Below are 18,903 nucleotides of genomic sequence, written 5' to 3' on the forward strand. Positions count from 1 at the left end.
GCAGGGGAGGGGAGGGCGCACCGGCCCCGCGGGAGAGGGGCCGGGACCCGCAGGTGACAGGCGTAGGTTACTGAGATGGGGGGACTGAGGAAGTGACTGGAGGGGACCCTCCGGAGGGAGAGCTCTCCCGAGAAGCGCGGCGGGTGCAGCCACATTTGCAGAGGAATCAAGGCCAAGATCCTTAAAACGGTCTCGCGAATATTGACCCTCCAAGAGGACGAGTCCTAAAGTATTTCTAGAGCCAACGTTAAAGCCACAAGGGTAAGAGCTTTCTATACAAGTCAGAGGTAGGTTCAAAACTCCCTCGCTTCTGAGCCAGAAATCACGTTGGAGGGAGAAATACGTGGCCTGTAGTGGCCGCGTTCAACAAAATTTGGGTCACTTAATAAAAGAGACCTGACTTGTTATTAAAAAGGGAAAGATGCCACCATCCTTAAACTAATTTCACACCAGCGAAAGACAAGAAAGTTTGGGTGGGTAAATACATCTGTTGTTGCAATAAATACTTCTGCAATCTAGGGTAAGTTACCCAGTTAAATAAATGGTCATTAGCTCATACGTAAGATCCTCTTATTGAGATAATCTATTAAATGTAATTCCTATTAAAAAATGAAGAACATTACAATCTCACCCAAATAGAGATGCAGTGTTTATCGCTTAGGTTTGAACACTAACATCTCCGTCCCTGAAGGCAGTTAATCATTAAACAAAAACAAAAATGTAAGAATTATTTTTTTCAGAATATACTAGTAAGGAAGAGAGAAAAAAAATCAGTCAGATAAACATTTTGTTACTCATAAAAAAGCAACAAGTTAACACAAGTACTGAGATAAGAGGAAAATATGCAAATTAAGCTCTTTAAAGCTACCAATACACACTTAGAGGCACTGTTTACATTAGAAATTTAATCATTAAACAAAAACAAAAATGTAAGAATTATTTTTTCAGAATATACTAGTAAGGAAGAGAGAAAAAAAAATCAGTCAGATAAACATTTTGTTACTCATAAAAAAGCAACAAGTTAACACAAGTACTGAGATAAGAGGAAAATATGCAAATTAAGCTCTTTAAAGCTACCAATACACACTTAGAGGCACTGTTTACATTAGAAATCTAAGAAAAGCAGAAGGTAAAGTAGAAGATAAAGTATAAGAAATAATGGCCTCCTGGGGAGGACAAGTTTAGGAGAGACACAATGAAAATATATCACTCTAATGGCCCCCAAGTTTCACCCACAAACCGGAAAGGTTAGTCAAAATCAAGGAAGGCAACCATGAATCTTGGCACATATAAACCCAAGCCTTGAGCAAAAGAAAGAACATGTGATAATAAATGACAGCATCACAAAACAAGGGAAAAAAATGAGATCACATTTTTAAAAGTTGAAATGTGGGGAAATATGGAGAATATTTTAATTGAAGTATAAGAAATATAACAAATGGGGAAATATTTAAAAGAAAAGTCGATAGCAATGAATTATTTCGATAATGATTTTTGCAACATGATAGGTTAAGTTAGGAATTTCCAAGATGAATGTGTGACTAGTTGCTTCAAACTGGTGATGCCTGACATGCTTTCCTGCCTGGTTTTCAGTAGGGACAGTGCATTCTAGTGTCACACTGACAAATTTACAAAAATAGCAACATAAAAAAAAAAAAAACACCTAAGAAAAATTCTAGACTACAAAAAAAAATTATCCATGCAACTTCACCTGAAGTTGAGTGTTTTTAAAAGAAGAAAAATAGTTTTTGAGCAAAAACAAAATTTGAGCAAAGAGAAGACCAAAAAATGGTTACTGAAAATATCAATATTAAGACACATTGGAATAAAATGTAAATAAGTTTATCCTATCATTTACACAGTAAATAAGACAGAAACTGCTTCCTGATTGCCTTAGGCTCCTAATGACTTGGCCAATGCTAATGAAATGTGGGAATTAAAACAGTAATCTTTAAATTTGAATAGCATCTTTTATTCAGGAATTACAAACTAATTCTCAAACACAAAACATAAAAGTGTGTAATAAGGATGAACATGGACTTGGAAAATGATAAACAGAATAAATGAGCATAAAATATCTAATAATGACTTTATTATAAAGAATAGTGATGTAGTACAATTATGAATCTATTATTCACAAATACATACTCATTTCCCCTCAAGCCCATCCTTTATGTTAGAACTGTATGATTGTAAGAAATGACATAAGTGATACACAAAGGTTTATGCCCTCCAAGTCAAATAGGACAATGATAAACTTAATTACTATAAATTATCTTCCCCTTAGAATACTCATTATAGCCACTGAGCACTGGTCAGTGTAAACCCAGGTTAAAATAAAGGAAGAAAAAAAGAAAGATAGTTAGAAAAATGACACTACTCAGGACATGTGTGAGGATAAATTATCTAGGGGGAAAACATTTGATTCTACACAGGCATCTTATATCTGGAGATAAAGATGCAAGCAAGTATTGGAAGAAGTTAAAACAAAGTAAACTTTATAAATCTAGATATCAAAAGAGTCAACTTCAGGAACATGAAATAGTACAAGTGCAATACATGAACTATTTCATGTGTGATGTACAGGTAAAACAGCACATCAATTTTTTATCCCATAAAGAAGGCATTCAGACTGGCTACAAAAAGAGTAGCAAAGATAAAATATTGTAACAGATATACAAGATTCTTTTAACTTAATAATGAAAGGACTACTGCATGTTTTCAGATGGCACCGTATTAAGATAAATATGCAGGCAGATATCCGAAAGCATTAAAACACATTCAGAGTTCTGAATAGCACATACATTTGTAATAAACAGAGAAAGCATTTAGAATTTGAACGCTTTTAAGATATGGCAACTCCGCCAGTGACTGTGTTAGCAAAGCAATGCTTACCGCCATAGCACTTTCTAAGGACATTTTTTCCCCATCTTTTTAAATTCAAATACAGTTGGCTATCTCCCTACATTTTTAAAGCAGCACCATTTACGTAGCATATTGCTCTTTTTGTCGTGTCAACTCTTTGTTTTTTGGCTTTAGCTGCAGGTGGTGTTTTCCATCTATGAATTTCTGGGAATATGGTCTGTGTTGGCCATATAAGGATGTCTATTTGAGCCATATGTTTTGCTGTCATGTGTCTCATTTTGTCTGTCTGGGATGTCAGGACTGATTTCCACACCGTTGCTTGAATAGACCAAATACAAATTTGTAAGAGCAGAGAGGAAAAAGCTGGGGCTGGAGCCCAAACAGCACTGTCAAAACATATATTAGAGAGGAAATGCAATATCCTGTAAACATTTGCACCCTTCTTCTCACATCTTATCTGTGACTGACATCATCACAACTGCATAGTTTAAGACAGAATCTGCTTGCTCAAGTTCAGAAGTTTGCAGTGTGGGTATGCGTGCAGCTTAATCAGACAGACCCCACATCTTTGGAGGTCATGGCAAGGCACACTTCTACTCTGAGAGCCCTGGGTCCTGCAGCCAACTTGACCCAGCCTTGAACTTGGGGAAGGGAAGCTGTCTCATGCTTTTCTTGTTTTAGTGAACAAACGAAACTCTGATTAAACTTTCTGACTAATCTGACAAGAAAGTATAGCCCCCATTTTATACTCTCATAGCCTCTAGCATTTCTCTCTTGTAAGTCATCACAGTCTTAATCAATTAACGAGCTCGATAGTTATTGGGTTAATAAGTGTCTCCCATACTAGACTGTAAGCCCTCTGAGAACAGAGACCATGCGTCTTGCTCACTGCCACATTACCAGGAATTCTTATGCGGTCCTTGCAATATTTACATTATGAATAAATAAATGAGAGCAAAAAGCTCAGTGTCACTAGCAACCAACTCCTACTGCTAATTGCAGTCACAATTCCTTCTAGAGAATTGCAAAAGGAAGTAACGGTGGGGAAGGTGGCTATATCACTTAAATTTGAATTCACTGACATTAAATAAAACTGACAATTTGAGTCCCACATTTCAAGTGTTTAATAGCTCTAGGTGGGTATTGGGCAGTGTAGGATATAAAACATTTCCACCATTGCTGAAAGATCTATTGGACAGCACTTATCTAGTGAACTTCTCTAAAGATGACTAAGTAAATCCAGGGCCTGGTCAGGAGTCTTAGAGGTGCTGAGTGGCTTTTAGACATCCTAATAATGTCCAAATGGAAATCATTTTCCATTTTAGAATAAGCCCATAGATCTGTAAAGTTGCATGCAATGAGGTTTGTGTGCCACTGCACATGAATTTAAGACGACTTTCTAGCCCGTCTGTATTTGAAAGGGTCCTGTAGTACATTTGGAATAATATGCATTTACCCTAAATGCTGCTTTCCATGAGCATTTCAATAGCTCATAGGCGAAGTTAAAAGTCACAAAGTCATTCCCCTTCCTCGCTTCTACCCCCACATTACATAAGCATAGTTGCCATTAGAAATGGGTCTTTTGGAAGCTTTAATGTAGGTACCTACTCAAACTGGGAGGCATCCAGATAGCAAACAAATAATGGTATACCACAGAAAATAACAGCAAGAAGCTTGAATATGTTTCAGGGGAGATAACAGAGCAATGATAATAAACTCTAAATATGGGGCAAGGTTTTTTTCTTTGTGTTTTTTCCCCTAATAGGTGGGGTTTCCATTATAGCCAGACTGATAGTGATCAAGAGTTGTTTCCTAATTACATTGGGGTGGATGTAAATACCCACTGGTAATTTGTGATATGGTTTTAATAGAAAAAGGTCATTATGAAAGCCGAGCAAAGGGAGGCCAATGTTTAATGCTAATTTTGGGAAAACTGGGTAAGGGAAAGGAACAACCATTGTAGTTGGCTTCTAGAACCTGACAAACTATTTGGGCCAGAAATATTACAACCCTCACCCCCATTTTTTAAATTTTTTTAGCAAAAATGTATTGGGAAAATTTTTTGAAAGCTATCTTTCTTTCCATAGATATCAGTATGGATCATAACCTTAAGACACAACGGTAATAACTCCATCAAAACTGGTATCTCTATCAAGACTTAGATCTGAAAATTGAGTAGGTAGAGGGAAGGATTCCTGTGATGGCTGTTGAGTCCTCTAGTGTAGATATCACCACCAGAATGCTTACAGTTTCAGCTTGCCTCATTTTTCCCCTGAATTGCTGCTGGAGTGCCCTTCCTCCCGCTTCTCACCTGGGCCTCCCTTCTGCCATATTCTTAGTATGAAGCTTGATTCCACTCTTCTGTCCAAAGCCTTCTCCAGCTTTCCTTACATCAGCCGTGGGCAAACTACGGCCCGCGGGCCAGATCCGGCCCGTTTGAAATGAATAAAACTAAAAAAAAAAGACCGTACCCTTTTATGTAATGATGTTTACTTTGAATTTATATTAGTTCACACAAACACTCCATCCATGCTTTTGTTCCGGCCCTCCGGTCCAGTTTAAGAACCCATTGTGGCCCTCGAGTCAAAAAGTTTGCCCACCCCTGCCTTACATCCTTCTTGATGTTCCATCATACCACCTGTCCTTCAGTGTGACATTCCATATTTACATGTCTACCCCTCCAAACTGCAAGTCTGTGAGCACCTTGAAGGTGTTAAATATTTACTTCTGTATTTCTGGAGTCTCTCACAAGTGCCAGCCATCACAGGGAAAGGAACCCTAGAACTATTTTTATACAAAATCTTAGGAAGAGTCTTGCCGTCTTAGAAAGTAAAGCCAGGTGCCAGGATCAGAAGTTAGCTCAGTGGCTCCCAAAATGGGCTTCAGGTTAACATCACCTGAGGAGCTCCTTCCATAAGCCAGATGTCCACGCTCCACCCCACTGCAATGGCCAGGCATTCAGTTGTTGAGAGCTCCCAGGGTGATTCCAATTACAGCCCAGATTGGCATCCACTGGGTTAGGTAATATGTTGAAGATAGAAAATCAAATATACCTGCTAGGGCATCCTCAAGTGAAGTTTTTAACCCAATCCTGAGTTCACTTGGAAAAGTTAAAGTTGTGCTAGGAACCAGCACTCTCTCCAAAATTTAAGAAATATATGTGCAGGCAAGCCACTAAATTAAAAAAAAAGGAGGAGGGAGGGCAAGCTATTAGATCATTGATTTGTCAATTAAAGAAATGCCATTTGAGGAACCAAGATAAATGAGCATTTTGCACTTGCTTGAGATTTACGAAGGTGCCAGAAATCCTGCAAAGGTATGTGATTTACCATCACAGACAGAAGTGACTAACCACAAAATTACACATGGAAGTAAAGTTCTAAAACCAGCCTGTTATTTACTGGAGCCAGAAGCATCCCAGTTTCCTCTATTTCTTTTGTCAACATAGTTGGGCATGAGTTTTCTCCCGAAAAAAACTTCAACCTGGAGTGAGATTCTCCTGGAACAGCTGAACACTGTTCCACTTATTTCCAGACTAAGCCGCTGCACTTAAGCAGAACTGAAGTATTCACGTCGTCCATTCCCAAGAGCCAGTGACAGGTCCTCACAGCGCTAGCTGCCATGTAATACTCTCGGGAAGCTCAGGGGATTTTAATTCCAACAAAGTCAAACAGCAGCCTATTCCCAATCAACTGGTTTAGCCAAGGCATAACCAAATCTTCTTAGTGATGCGAATGTCATCACTAATCTTTCCTGGCTTAACTGGAGGGAGAAACAGTTTGAGGATCTGATGCACCTGAATCCTAGTTCAGATCTGTGTGGGGGAGTATCAGCCAAAGGGAGTTTCTGGTATTGTACTGCTGTGCCCATCACCACAAGGCAATGGACAGGAGTTGTCCATCAGGAAGGAAAGCCACCACCAGAAAGAACTGTATCACACCTGGACTGGGACTACCTTCCACTGCAATGCTTGAAATTTGTTGAAGCAAGGAAGACGTTCATTCAGAAGTAAAGCACATTCTATTGGGGATGATGGAAAAGATTTGGAAGCAGATTGTGTTGATGGTTCCACAACAGTGTGAACAGAAGTAATGCCACTGAATTGTGCACTTAAAAATTGTCAAAATGGCATATTTTATGTTATACATCTTTTACCCCAATTTAAAATTTTTTAACCAAAAAACTAAAACAAACCAATCTTTTACCTATTCCTAAGTTTGGCAGATATATATTATCATGAAAATATCATGCCAAGGAGAACAACAATGAGCTACAACATACTAAACAACCCTGTGTTCACCGACAACCTTCCATTGCTTTGTCCTTACCCGCCAACAGCCACAGTCCAGCCTATGCAAGATAATTAATTCTTATGATGAATACCTGACCCAAGGATAATTAACATGGATTTGTAATTAGAGACCAAGATCCCACCCAAAGTAGGTAATTTGATGGTCCTATAATGCAAGAAAACTGTTCTCTTTTTGCAAAAGATGAGAATGAAACATAAACAAACAAATAAGAGTACCTAAAGTCCAAAAATTCTTTTTGGATGTTTTTCAAATGAGTAAAAATTAACTATATTCCTAAAATAGTAGACCCTTCCAATTAACAGTACTTAAGAGTGATGAACATTTCTATGCAGTACAGCCCCAGATGTGTAACAATTGTATGAATTTAGTCTATGTAATAATTTATAAAATGTCTCTGTATAAAGACTTTAAATTCGAATTTTAAATAAGAATATAATTTTTGTTTAAAAAAAGCCTAAAAGTCTTTCAAATTTAATTTCCAGTCACTTTTTAGTGATGATAATTAGGATTAAAGTATTTACTTCAGCATGCAATAATTTATATTATCTTTTTCTATAACATTGTCCTGTATTCTGTTTCCTATCATCTATTCTTACTGATTTCATATTTATTTTACATTAGGGAACTTCTTTATGAATGAGTTTTTAATGTATTGGAAATTCATATGTAAATTATATCTTATAGAAGTTCATACCTACTTATATATTTTTGATTCATGATTAAGAGACATTAAAACATAGGAAAGCCAAACTAAAATTACATATTTATTATGTATAAAAGCATAAATAAAATACTACAAACATAGTTTCACAGTATAGCTGTAGCTGGACATATCAAGTTACCTATTTTTCAGGTGTCTATTTATTAGTGTGTTTATTGTGGAATTTAATTCATTAAGTAACTAACATGAACTATAAATATATATGCAAATTTCCAGCTGATATGAAGCAAAAAGTTGATAAATAATGCTTCTGTATAACTATAAAAACAGAACAAGTGAGCCTTTAGGCTATTTTTTAATCATTTATTTTTATTCTGTAAAGACTATTTTCATTTGTATTTTAAAAATATATACACATGAATACACTTGAGAGAAACAAACAGCATATTTATGAAAAAAATCTTGATGGGGACCAGCTTGAAACTGTTTTTGTGACTGTATTGCTTTAAAGATGGACAATCCCCCTCATTGTATTATTTCTACAACTGAAAAAAAAAAACACTATACATTCACACTATACTTAATTAAAATTAAATTTATATCTCCATGAAGATAACAAGGCTTCAAAAATTGGTATGCTTTGCACCAAGGGGTTTTGTCACTAAAAATTTACAACATTACAAGTGTAAAGGCATGTGCGGCAGGTTAGGATATAAACCAAATGTTGGGGCATTCTCTATAGATTTGGGAAATTCAATTGTTTGGCCAATATCCAGGTATGAATAAATGTGGATATAACATGCATTCAACATAATATGATATATGTTCACAGGTACTGTTTGCATGTCTTCAGACAGAAGATTACACAATTTGAAACTACTCTACCACAGTCTTCATTAGAAATTCTTTAAGACCCAGAGTTAGTGTAGCTCCTCTATTATGAAGCAACTCCCACAAAAGAGGTTAAATGACAGTGGGTAAAGCAGTGAACAGAAGGCAGAGAGCCTGGACTGGGGCTTGCTCCTTCCTCTACTAGCTAGCTGAGTGAACCTTCCTAGGTCAAACAGGATCAGGTTCTGTATCTATAAAGTGATGGAAAAGAATCTGATCATCTTTAAGGCCACATAAAAAATTCTCTGCTCTTTAAAAAATCAAGTTCACTTTAAAGAGAATATAAATATATAAGAAAATTTCTCACTTGTTACATGAGATGTTTATCTATATAGGAGACAGGTGTCAAACAAACAAATAAAAAAAACACATTAAGGCAAAGAGAAACTTTAACTCACCAGATTCCATCTGTTACATTTGAATTCATGCATAATTGATTATCCATGACTGGTAAGTTCTTTTCTCACTAGCCCACCACAGTTTTCCAAACATTAGGTATTAAATCACTACCTAAGTAGACCACATTTCAGAAACAGCAAGGGCAGAAGAAGAATATTTTAAATGAAAAATTACATGCTGGTTAATAATAATACAGCTGACCTATGTTTAAGGGAGAGAAATTTTAATCATGTGCATATTAAATATTAATAACCTATTCTGTTATTGTTATAATAAGGTTAAGTAGGCTTCTCCCTGCTTAAGGAAAGAGAGAGAAGTAGGAATGCATAATGGTGCAAAAAAGATACAGAGACGGGAGGCAGACATAAGGAAAATGTGTCAACAATAAACAAGAGGAAATGAGAAAGAAGGAAAAGATGAAGGTGGAAACTAATCTCTATGTGTCATTATGACTGCCAGAGTACTGGCAAAGAAGCAGCATCCTTTTATTTCAATTTTAATCATTTCTGAATTTTAATACCCAGCTCCTTTTGTAATTCTCCTGGCATTCCCCATATGCCTCCATCCCAGCCAAAACACCAGTGTAAATTAAATGGCAGGCAACCACACCACTGATGTAGCCTCCCAAAAGAACCTGCCAGGTGACCAAAAGCAAAAAAAAGGTATGTCTACCTTACATCTCTGAGGACGTCTAGCCAATTAACTGGCTGAATGTTCTCTACTTTCTTTAATTTTGAAGAGAAGGACAGCAGTTAGGTAATCTACAGATAGAGAATCATGAAGAAAAAAAAATAAAGGCAAGCCAGTAGTAATACAATAATCAGTGACCATCAGGGCCTGGAAAAATGAGTTTGCTCTCACTGGCACTAAGGAGCATCACATGATTATTTAATTACAGCTCTAATTTTTGTCTCGTGGATGGCAACATATCAACAATTAATAGGGCAAATAGAGGAGACTGTTTTTAAAGAGACAGAATGTGCACGATAATGGAATAGGTCACACAGCAGTGTACCGCTTAAGAATACTTTCCTTTCTGTAACTAAATAGGACTGTCTTGCAAAATAGCCCCACACATGTTTTTAAAAGAAAATAAATTTAAAGAGGAAGTGTGTTTTTTAGATAACTTTCTTAGAATGCCCAGAACTTTTCAGAATGTTTTAGATGCAGCTAACACAACCCCACTGGAACTCTAGTATTAATTTAAAGGAATAGAGTGAAATTTCCATTAATATAAATACCCTGAATCTTAAAACATTTAAAAGTGCAACACATAGAGTTACAATGAAAAATATATTTGTATGCAGGAACCATGGCTCATATTTTTGCAATGGGACCCTGGACAAAATCATTATTGTAGGAAAGAATAGGGAGAGGCCCATCAGCCTTGGGCCACTGGTAAATAGTATTTTTGGTCCCAGAATATCAGAAAGACCATTGTGGCCTAACTGTACACACCTAGGGGATGGCTCTGTGTTGACTCTAATACAGTTTGTTACCACAACCAAACACCAAGGGACCACAGACCTGAACAGAGATACTTCTCCTAATCCTTGAGGTCAGACAATGAGGATGAAACAGACCCCAGTGCTACTGTCAAAAAAAAATGACAGAGCACATAGTTAAAGAAGAAAAACATTCAATTATCCAGAAAGCCGGACATGTGCAGATTAAGTGTTCAGATAACCCCAGTAAAAACAGAAAATTAGAGAGAAAGGTCCCTCCCCCATTAAATCATTATTGCAGCACAAGCTAAATTCTCTGTTTTATTATTAATTTAGCAAATCTTTAATGAGTGCTCACTATGCAAGGCACAGGACACTGACTGTGAACTTTTTCCTATTTTATATAACAGAGACATGCACCTTACAGAGAATTTCTTTTTTGTAGTTTAATGTCTTCTTGAAGTAAATATAAGCAGCACCTAAAAAATCATCAAGTTGGGAATACTAGTGCAATTTTAAGTGCTATATTACATGACTACAAGGTCTACGTGTCCAGATTAACCAAGGGAATTCAGAGAGTTAACCAATTTGATACAATTGTGTAAGTAAGGCGAAGTCCCGCTTCAAACTCCTCTGGGTGGTCCCCCATTGTTCTGCCATGCCAAAAGCCAAAGCAAAAACCCAGGTTTGAAATCTGGAAAATAAAATAGTCTTAGAACGACTGCTGTGATCAACTGCTCACATGTATCTTAAGTATCAGGTTTTGGAGCATTTTAAGGAAACGTAACTTGGATCAAGGAACAGTGACTAAAATGATTCCACAAAATACAAGTATTAAGAGGGACTCAATCAACTCCATAAGCTCTTCATGGTGTGGGCTGGCCAAAGTCATCAGAAAACAAGAAAACGCAGGCATCTCAAAATATAATGTGGGAAAGGTAAAAACTGCTGAGGGACAGCAATTTCTGCTACTGGCAAAAAGTGATCCAACCAATACCCATTACAAGAAAAGGGAAAAAAAAAACAGGGAGAAAATTTTGTATCCCAGTGAAAAGTTCTAAAATTCAGTTGTTTTAGTAGAAACCATTTTGATGATTCTGGACCAAAATGTGACTGCATACATTCTTAAAGGATATTTTCAAGAGTCTAGCAAGCAGCAGCTTGTAGGTAAGCATATACATCATTCTTTCTTTCTTTTTTTTTTACATGGCTGTTAATATAGAGTTAACATGTCTCAGAAAAGGCTGTAATTAACTGTCTACTGCTCTAATAACACTAATAAGCGTACAGTATTATTAAAATACAATGACTGCATACAAAGTAAGGCTGTCATTTTTTGACTTTTGAGATAATGTTCTAAATTGTTTTTGAGTCTTTTTCAACCGCCCAAAAGAGCCCACCTCTAAGATTTGTTTTATAAAGCACAGCGATTGCAATATTGTTATTTCCTCCCAGAGTCTGGAGAAATCTGTCTAACGTTAAATAGGATACCTAGGCATCACTTCAATGGGCAAAGACACAATGGGAAACACTGGGATTCTTTTACCAATTCCGTATATCCTTTTACAGTTTACAAGTGTAAGCATTTTAGTTTAGCCCCCTCATTCACTGATAAAATACTTGAATGGGGACCGAAAGGTTAGCTTTATCAAGAATCACATAGCCGCGTTGTTAATTCCCAATGATTTCCATTGTCTGGTTCACTGGAACAGGAAAACTCAATTGCATTCAACATCAAACAGCTAATTATGGATTTGCTATATTCAAGACTATCTCCATGTCAAAGGATATCCGTGTACACTGGGTTCTATTTTATTTATAATAATTATTACAATAAAATATTTATAACATAAAACCTCTTTTATCTTAAAGTCCTTAACATTATAAACGTTAAAAGGCCAAATTCTCATTTACATGCTCTTAACAGCATTACAGAAACCATTGAGGAAGACTTAGAAAGGAACATCTAGCAATCGAGTTTACTCTATGCCTGGCTTCCTGGAAAAAACTGCATCTCAAGAATTCCCTTTTCTTTAAATATCTCAAGGAAAGATCAGTCTAGCAACTTCCCATGGGAGCTTCCTACCCTATTTTGCCACCCCCACCCCCTCTCCCCCCAAAAAAATAGCCCACTGAAAAATTTGTGTTGGTATCTGGTCTCAAATCATCTCTAGCTGAGAAAAAGCAACCTCCCAACACAGAGACCTCCCCCCAGACACTCAACGCCTGTCCCTCCCCGTGGCTGTAGCCCTGCTTCTCCACATGGAATGGACAGAAACGTTTCTGGCACTTACCCTCCAGGTATCAGAAGCTGCTCTCTGAATCTAGCCCTACAAGAGAGCTGTCAAAAAGTAGCCTCTGGTGAGGTGACCGTGAGGGAAGTTCTCTCTGGCAGTGCTAGCAAGGCAGAAGCATCCCCAAATGAGGTGGTTACCAGTTGCCTGTGAAGCAGTTGGACCATTAACTGCAGTTCTGAGGGTGCGTCACAAATCAGGTCATAGCTCTGGGTAGAGTCCACCCACTTCACCCTGTACAACGCCCTCCACTTCCTGCACACCTGGGGGGGAGGGTTAGAGAAAAGGGGGGGGGGCAATGCAGATCTACAGACATTCTTATAAAGGCACAACCAGGTGCAGCCTGACACCCGCTTCTTCTGCAAGCATTTCAGCTTCATTTGGGGGACGACCTGCAGCCCGAGGTACTCAAAATGTGTGCAATCACAGGCAGGTTCTAAAACGAGTGGCGAGCATCATAAAAGATTGCACAGTTCAACGTTTTATCCAGCAAAGATCTTCCCTCCACTGGAAACTGAACCACGTCTTAATTTTTCAATTACAAGACACTTCACAACCCAATGTCAAATAACGGGACTGAAATTTCAGGAGAATCTAGGGACATAAGTGCCAGGGTAGCAGCTAACTCATTTCCATCTCGCATAACCTAACTAGATCACTGCCTCAACTGAACTACATGTTTGAAAGTCCATTGAAAGAGATGATTAGAGTTGCTATTACGAACCAAGCCTCAGACAGCAACATCAGTGGAAGTGATAAAGAATAACTTGAAAGAATAAAAAAATAGGCCAATATGCTGGAGAAATGCTATGCTACTAAATCTCACCCTGAATACATAGACACGCAATCTTTATCTATTTACTCTGAAATGAAATATCTGATCTTAAAAAGACTTTAAAAGAAATAAACAGCAAAAGGTACCACTGGCATAAGTTCAAAAGTATTAAATAATGTGTGTTAATGTGCTGATCACATTCTATGAAGACATCAAGTTTAAATAGACTTACCATTGAGAATAGCACTTAGGAACGATATATAAATTACCATAGTAGACACTCTTTCTTTGGTATAGAGAAGCAGAAGAACCTTGTGTAACAAATTTGATTTATATGCTGTATTAAGACCACATTCTGCTCTGATGTCAATGAGATACGTGATGAGAGGTTGACAATGTGTAGACGATGAGTATAAGAGGGACTTATAGAATATAAGTGAAAATAAGCATTTTCTCAAGTTAACCATAAGTTTTATAATTCAACTTTAGCAGTGTTTTGATGTTTCCAGGAGTTTGAAAGAGAAGGGGTTTTAATTGTAAAAGAAAACAACAAATTCATTTAGTATTACAAGGAAGTTGAAATCACCCATATCTTAAGGTTGACAGAGTAACAAGAAAGGAGGCAAGAATATTTTCAGAGAGAAGCCAACAGTATCGAGCAATCAATGAGCCCTACTTTGTACTTATATTTGAAGATTTCCAGTAAAAACTGAGACATTCCATCTAAGACTTGGGAGGGAAGACACTTTATCAAAGTTATTATCTAAGTAATCAAAGCGTTTAAGTAACCTATTTGGAACTTGGTAGAAAGTCAATTTAGAAAACACACACTCGAATGTGTTTGAACGTATTTGTCCTGAGGTTGCTCTAACAGATGACTATTTTAAGTGGCATGCAGATTCTTTGGGGGTTCTGATGTTATAGTTGAGGTATGTAAAATAACATTGCTTCCAGCTGGTTCTCACACGGCAGAGATGAAAATACTTTTCTCTAAGGTTTTGCCATTGGGAAATGATAAGAAAACCTGCTTTCGACCCCTACCCCCAACCGGGAAGAGTCTGAGGCCCTGGATTATAGCACAGGTAGATATTAAAATGGAGACAGAGCCGTTATTTAGTGGTGACAGGAATATAAATACGTGCACTAACCTATAAACTGGTACTTAACTCAGGAAGGTAAGTAATATTTTTCCTCTGATTGCTGAGCTGTCAGTTTAATGCAGCGTAAATAAACAGAAGGTGCCTGCTAGCTCGAAGTAGGAAGTGTTCATTCCACACGAGGAACAGATTACTGAAGCCTGATGCTCATCATGCTGAAACATAACTTTCATTTTACCAGAAAATACACCCTACCGTGGAGGATTTTTCGTGCCTGATCTATTAATTAACTTAACTCTGTTCTGTCAAAAATGTAAACCAATTTGTTAAAATCATCCCAGACTTTTGGAGTTTGGAAACCAAATCAATTTGAAAAGCAAGAGTAATGACTGCTCTGTAATCTGACCACAAATGCTAAAGCCAAATACTTAATAGAATAAGCAATAACTGTACAAAACCAAAAAAGAGAGAGAGAAAAGAACAAAATTAAATATAGAATTTAATCATCTGAATTACAGAATTTACTCAAAATCCTCCTTCTTGGCTAATTAAAAGCAACTGGAACCTTTACTTTTGTTGTCACCTTGTGCTATTTAGGTCCATCCAATATGTATGCTTATTCTGCTCCCTGAAATATCTAAAGGTAAGCCATTCATGCAAATCAAATCATACTCTTTAATTCTAACAGAAACATTACTGAGCTCTGCTGAGAGAAGTGGCAAGCTTGAGGATCAGATGACGATGCGCTTCCTAACAGCATTCATATAAAATGTGTTTTTCTTCCCATTTTCTATATGCCACAATGCTATGACAGTAGATAACAACTAATTTTCTCCTTACATTACAAGTACTGAGCAAACTATTTCATGGCATCATTTAAAATGGGAACACATCTGATCTAAAAACTATACAAGGCAATTTGGGGAGGCTGTTCTTTAAAACATGAAGAAATTCTGATAATTAATCAATGGACTGTAAAGAGAAAAGAAGGGTTTAAAAATATGTTTGCATTGGACTACAACATGTCTAGATATGGTCTGAAGATTGATTCAGTGACATGTATTTATTTTACATACTTCGCCAATCCCAAGTACTAGTAAGAGTCATCCAAGATAACACATCTTGAAAGAAATGATGTGTTTGTGTACAGGGCATATCTATGTATGGCCCTTTTGGAAATTTACAGAGCAGATGACAAGCCACTAGAGTGCTTTATAGAGTCCCTACTGTATATCCATGTTGTCTTTAGCTTAATAGAGTTTGTAACCAGAAGATTTTTACAATAATGAGGAACAGGTGCCTGTCACCTGACCTTTTAGGCCTAATTTACAATCCACAACCTGTCACCTGAAAAAATAATTCAAAACCTCCTCCAGATAGTTCAGTTTTTGCCAACTTAATGTAGTCTTTCTTAACCATCACTCAGCATATCATATCTTATTAATTCTCAGGTTCACGTAGCTGGCAACAGACTTCTTTGCAGAAATAAGCCAATATTCATTTTGTGGTTGTTCTTGTTTAAGATGCTGAGAAACAAAAGACCCACTTTTGTAGATTATCAACCAAAGAATATATTAATTTATTACAACAACTAAACAAAAGGCATTCCTTTTGAATACTTTTACATACAAAGAACTATTATTTATTACATATTTCAGCTTGTGGGAAAATGAGGAATGCATTGATTCTGGAAATAACTATTCAGACTTTGGGAAGTTCTTTAGGTTTTCTTTATCTTCCCCCTCCCTTCCATCCCTCCTACCCCCCACACATTTTAAGGCACTAGTACTTTAGGAGGGAAATCCCTATTTGTTCTTTATTAGACATCATTTGTATTCATTATTCAGAAAGGAATACAAAATTGAGCAGTGATTTTTATTTCTCTTGTACGATCTTGTTACATGTAGCCGTGCTCAAATTTAACAGTGCTTTGTATTTTATAGCTACTGTTTACATATTATGTATTGCATATGACTGAACAACTCTACATTTAAAATATTGTTTCCATTAGAAAAAAACATGAAGTAATAAGTGTCAAATGGAGGTGAAGAATAAACATGCCTGGTATATTTATAAAATGCATAGTCATTTAAAATCTGCAGAAATACGATACATATTTTGCTACTGTTACATAGTATGCACATTGTTTAAAGTCTATTTAATAATGTGCCTAACCAAGTTAATTAAAGTATTTATGTCTGGTGATTGTGTTAAACACTTGGAGAGGTAGTGAAAGATGCAGCCAGTTACTTCTGCAAACTAAAGTTGAAATTATGCACTTATTATAACCTTTTCTAACAATGTGAGAAAAACAGAGTAAATATATTAAATTTGTTTCACAACAGATGCTTAGGTTGTTAATATTTAAGATGCCTATTCATGCTATTCCTGTCTGCACATTTGTCAAAAATGTAAGCTTGAATGCTAATGTTTGCCAGCAGACTGGAGCAGCCAGTATATGAATGTACTACTGTTCTACTAAAATAATATGCAATAGAAATAAAGAACTGCTGCTAAATCATAGCACCAGTACCACATAGCAGATTAAAGGTTTGTAGAGCAAACACCTCAACCTTGGTTTTCTCCAGTCTTAAAGTAGGGGGGGGGGGTGTTGCAGCTACATTTGACTATAGAATAAATCTTCCATTCCTGATATCTCAGAAAAATCCACTTTAGACAGGGTGTAAATTTCAATAAAGTTTCAGCGGGATGAGTGACTGGGTCAGCAGCACAAACCCTGTAGATTTCAGGAACTGCTCCGAACAAAACCTGGCACCAAGCAGTGTAGTTTTACTCCTTCTTACCCCCTACTCTGTCCTCTAGGGAAAGTCAGGTGGCCTGGCCTCCAAGGATGCAAGCATGGAACCCCAGGTTCGGTCCTGAAAACCGGACGTCTTTCTGTTTTCCCTCTTTTACACCCATGTGAAGTCCAAGCGTTACACCGTTCGCCTGGAAATGCGGAATGCCGCTGAGAAAGTTCACGGAGGAAGGGCCCAGAGGTCAAAGTTGCCAGCGAGGGCACTTTGGGAAGGGACCTTGTGGCTGACACTTGTAAGTGAAATTTGCGATGCCCTAGTGGAGGTCCTTGCCAAAACCTCCAGCAAGAGCCCTAGTCCCTCTCGGTATTCTGGAGTCACCCAAGAGTCCAGCTCTGTGCGTTTCCCCGGTACGCGCGTGTCACTCCTGGACCTGCCACCTGCCTGCATGGTCCCTCTCCCGGTGGCTGCCCAAACCCATGTTCCGCCGCCCGGGGAGCCTCGGCAGCGGGGCGCACGGAGAAAGCCGCCACGCTCGGGTCGGGACCGCAGGAGGTAGACCCCGTGGTGGCTGCTCAGTGATGTCCCCGTCCCTGCAAGGAGGGCAGCACCTCTCCCTTCCTCCAGCCCATCTCCAAACCCACGTTCACTCCAGGAGTCTTTTTCAGGACCGGCCTCACTACAGCCAGCGAGGACTGCCAACGCCGAGTGCCGCGGCTTTCAAACTCCCGGCTCCAACTTGAGCGCCCCGGCGCCCGAGTGGTTCCCGGGAAGGAGAAGTTGCCACAAACTTCCCAGGTCCCTGTCCGCCGCCGCTCCCAGCCAGCCGCGCGGGCGGGGGGCGGAGGAAGGCGGAGAGGGACCGGGGAAGGATGCTGAGCGGACGGGCGAGCCGGCGGGGGAGCGTTCCCACTCCCCAGCGTCCTCCTCGGGCCACCTTTCCGCCAGCCCGGCTCGGAGGGGCACCGGGAGGCTCTCCCTGTCTCCGCGGGCTTCCTTCGGTCTTTTCCACTCCCCTTTCCTCTTCCAAAAGGGGTCGCGCTGACGACCCGAAGGAGTTTGTTAGCCAGGGTCTGTCGGGCAGGTGCGTTAGTGTGCCCACACCCTGGGAGAGGACGACGGGCATCCTCGAGTCCCCATCCCGCGTGCTCTCCCCCACTCTACCGGCAGCGCGAGCGAGAAGGGGCTCGACAGACCCCTGCCGCCAGCGCCCACGAGAGGGGAGCCGAGCCGCCCCAACCAGGGGCGCCATGAGTGGGTGCTACAAAGAAGTTTGGATCGATCCCGGGAAAAAAAAAAAGAGACAGAGATGAAAGAGCAAGAGTCGGGAGGAAAAGAGAGGCAAAGGAGCAGAACTCACTCAGGCATGGGCGCTGGGGGCGGCGGTGGCTGTCGAGTGCGGGCCGG

The 18,903-nt window shown here is 38.8% G+C and overlaps 1 long non-coding RNA gene across 1 annotated transcript; it reads right to left on the reverse strand.

The window, feature by feature from the left end:
• Nucleotides 1–15,221: 15,221 nt before the first annotated feature.
• On the reverse strand, nt 15,222–18,903 carry LOC106725658. Its single transcript, XR_001361588.1, has 2 exons — nt 18,857–18,903; nt 15,222–16,266 (listed from the first exon to the last, which is right to left on the reverse strand). It is a non-coding gene; the product is annotated as an uncharacterized LOC106725658 (long non-coding RNA).

Source organism: Myotis brandtii, unplaced genomic scaffold (genome assembly GCF_000412655.1).
Source record: "Myotis brandtii unplaced genomic scaffold, ASM41265v1 scaffold18, whole genome shotgun sequence".
Lineage (NCBI taxonomy): Eukaryota > Metazoa > Chordata > Mammalia > Chiroptera > Vespertilionidae > Myotis > Myotis brandtii.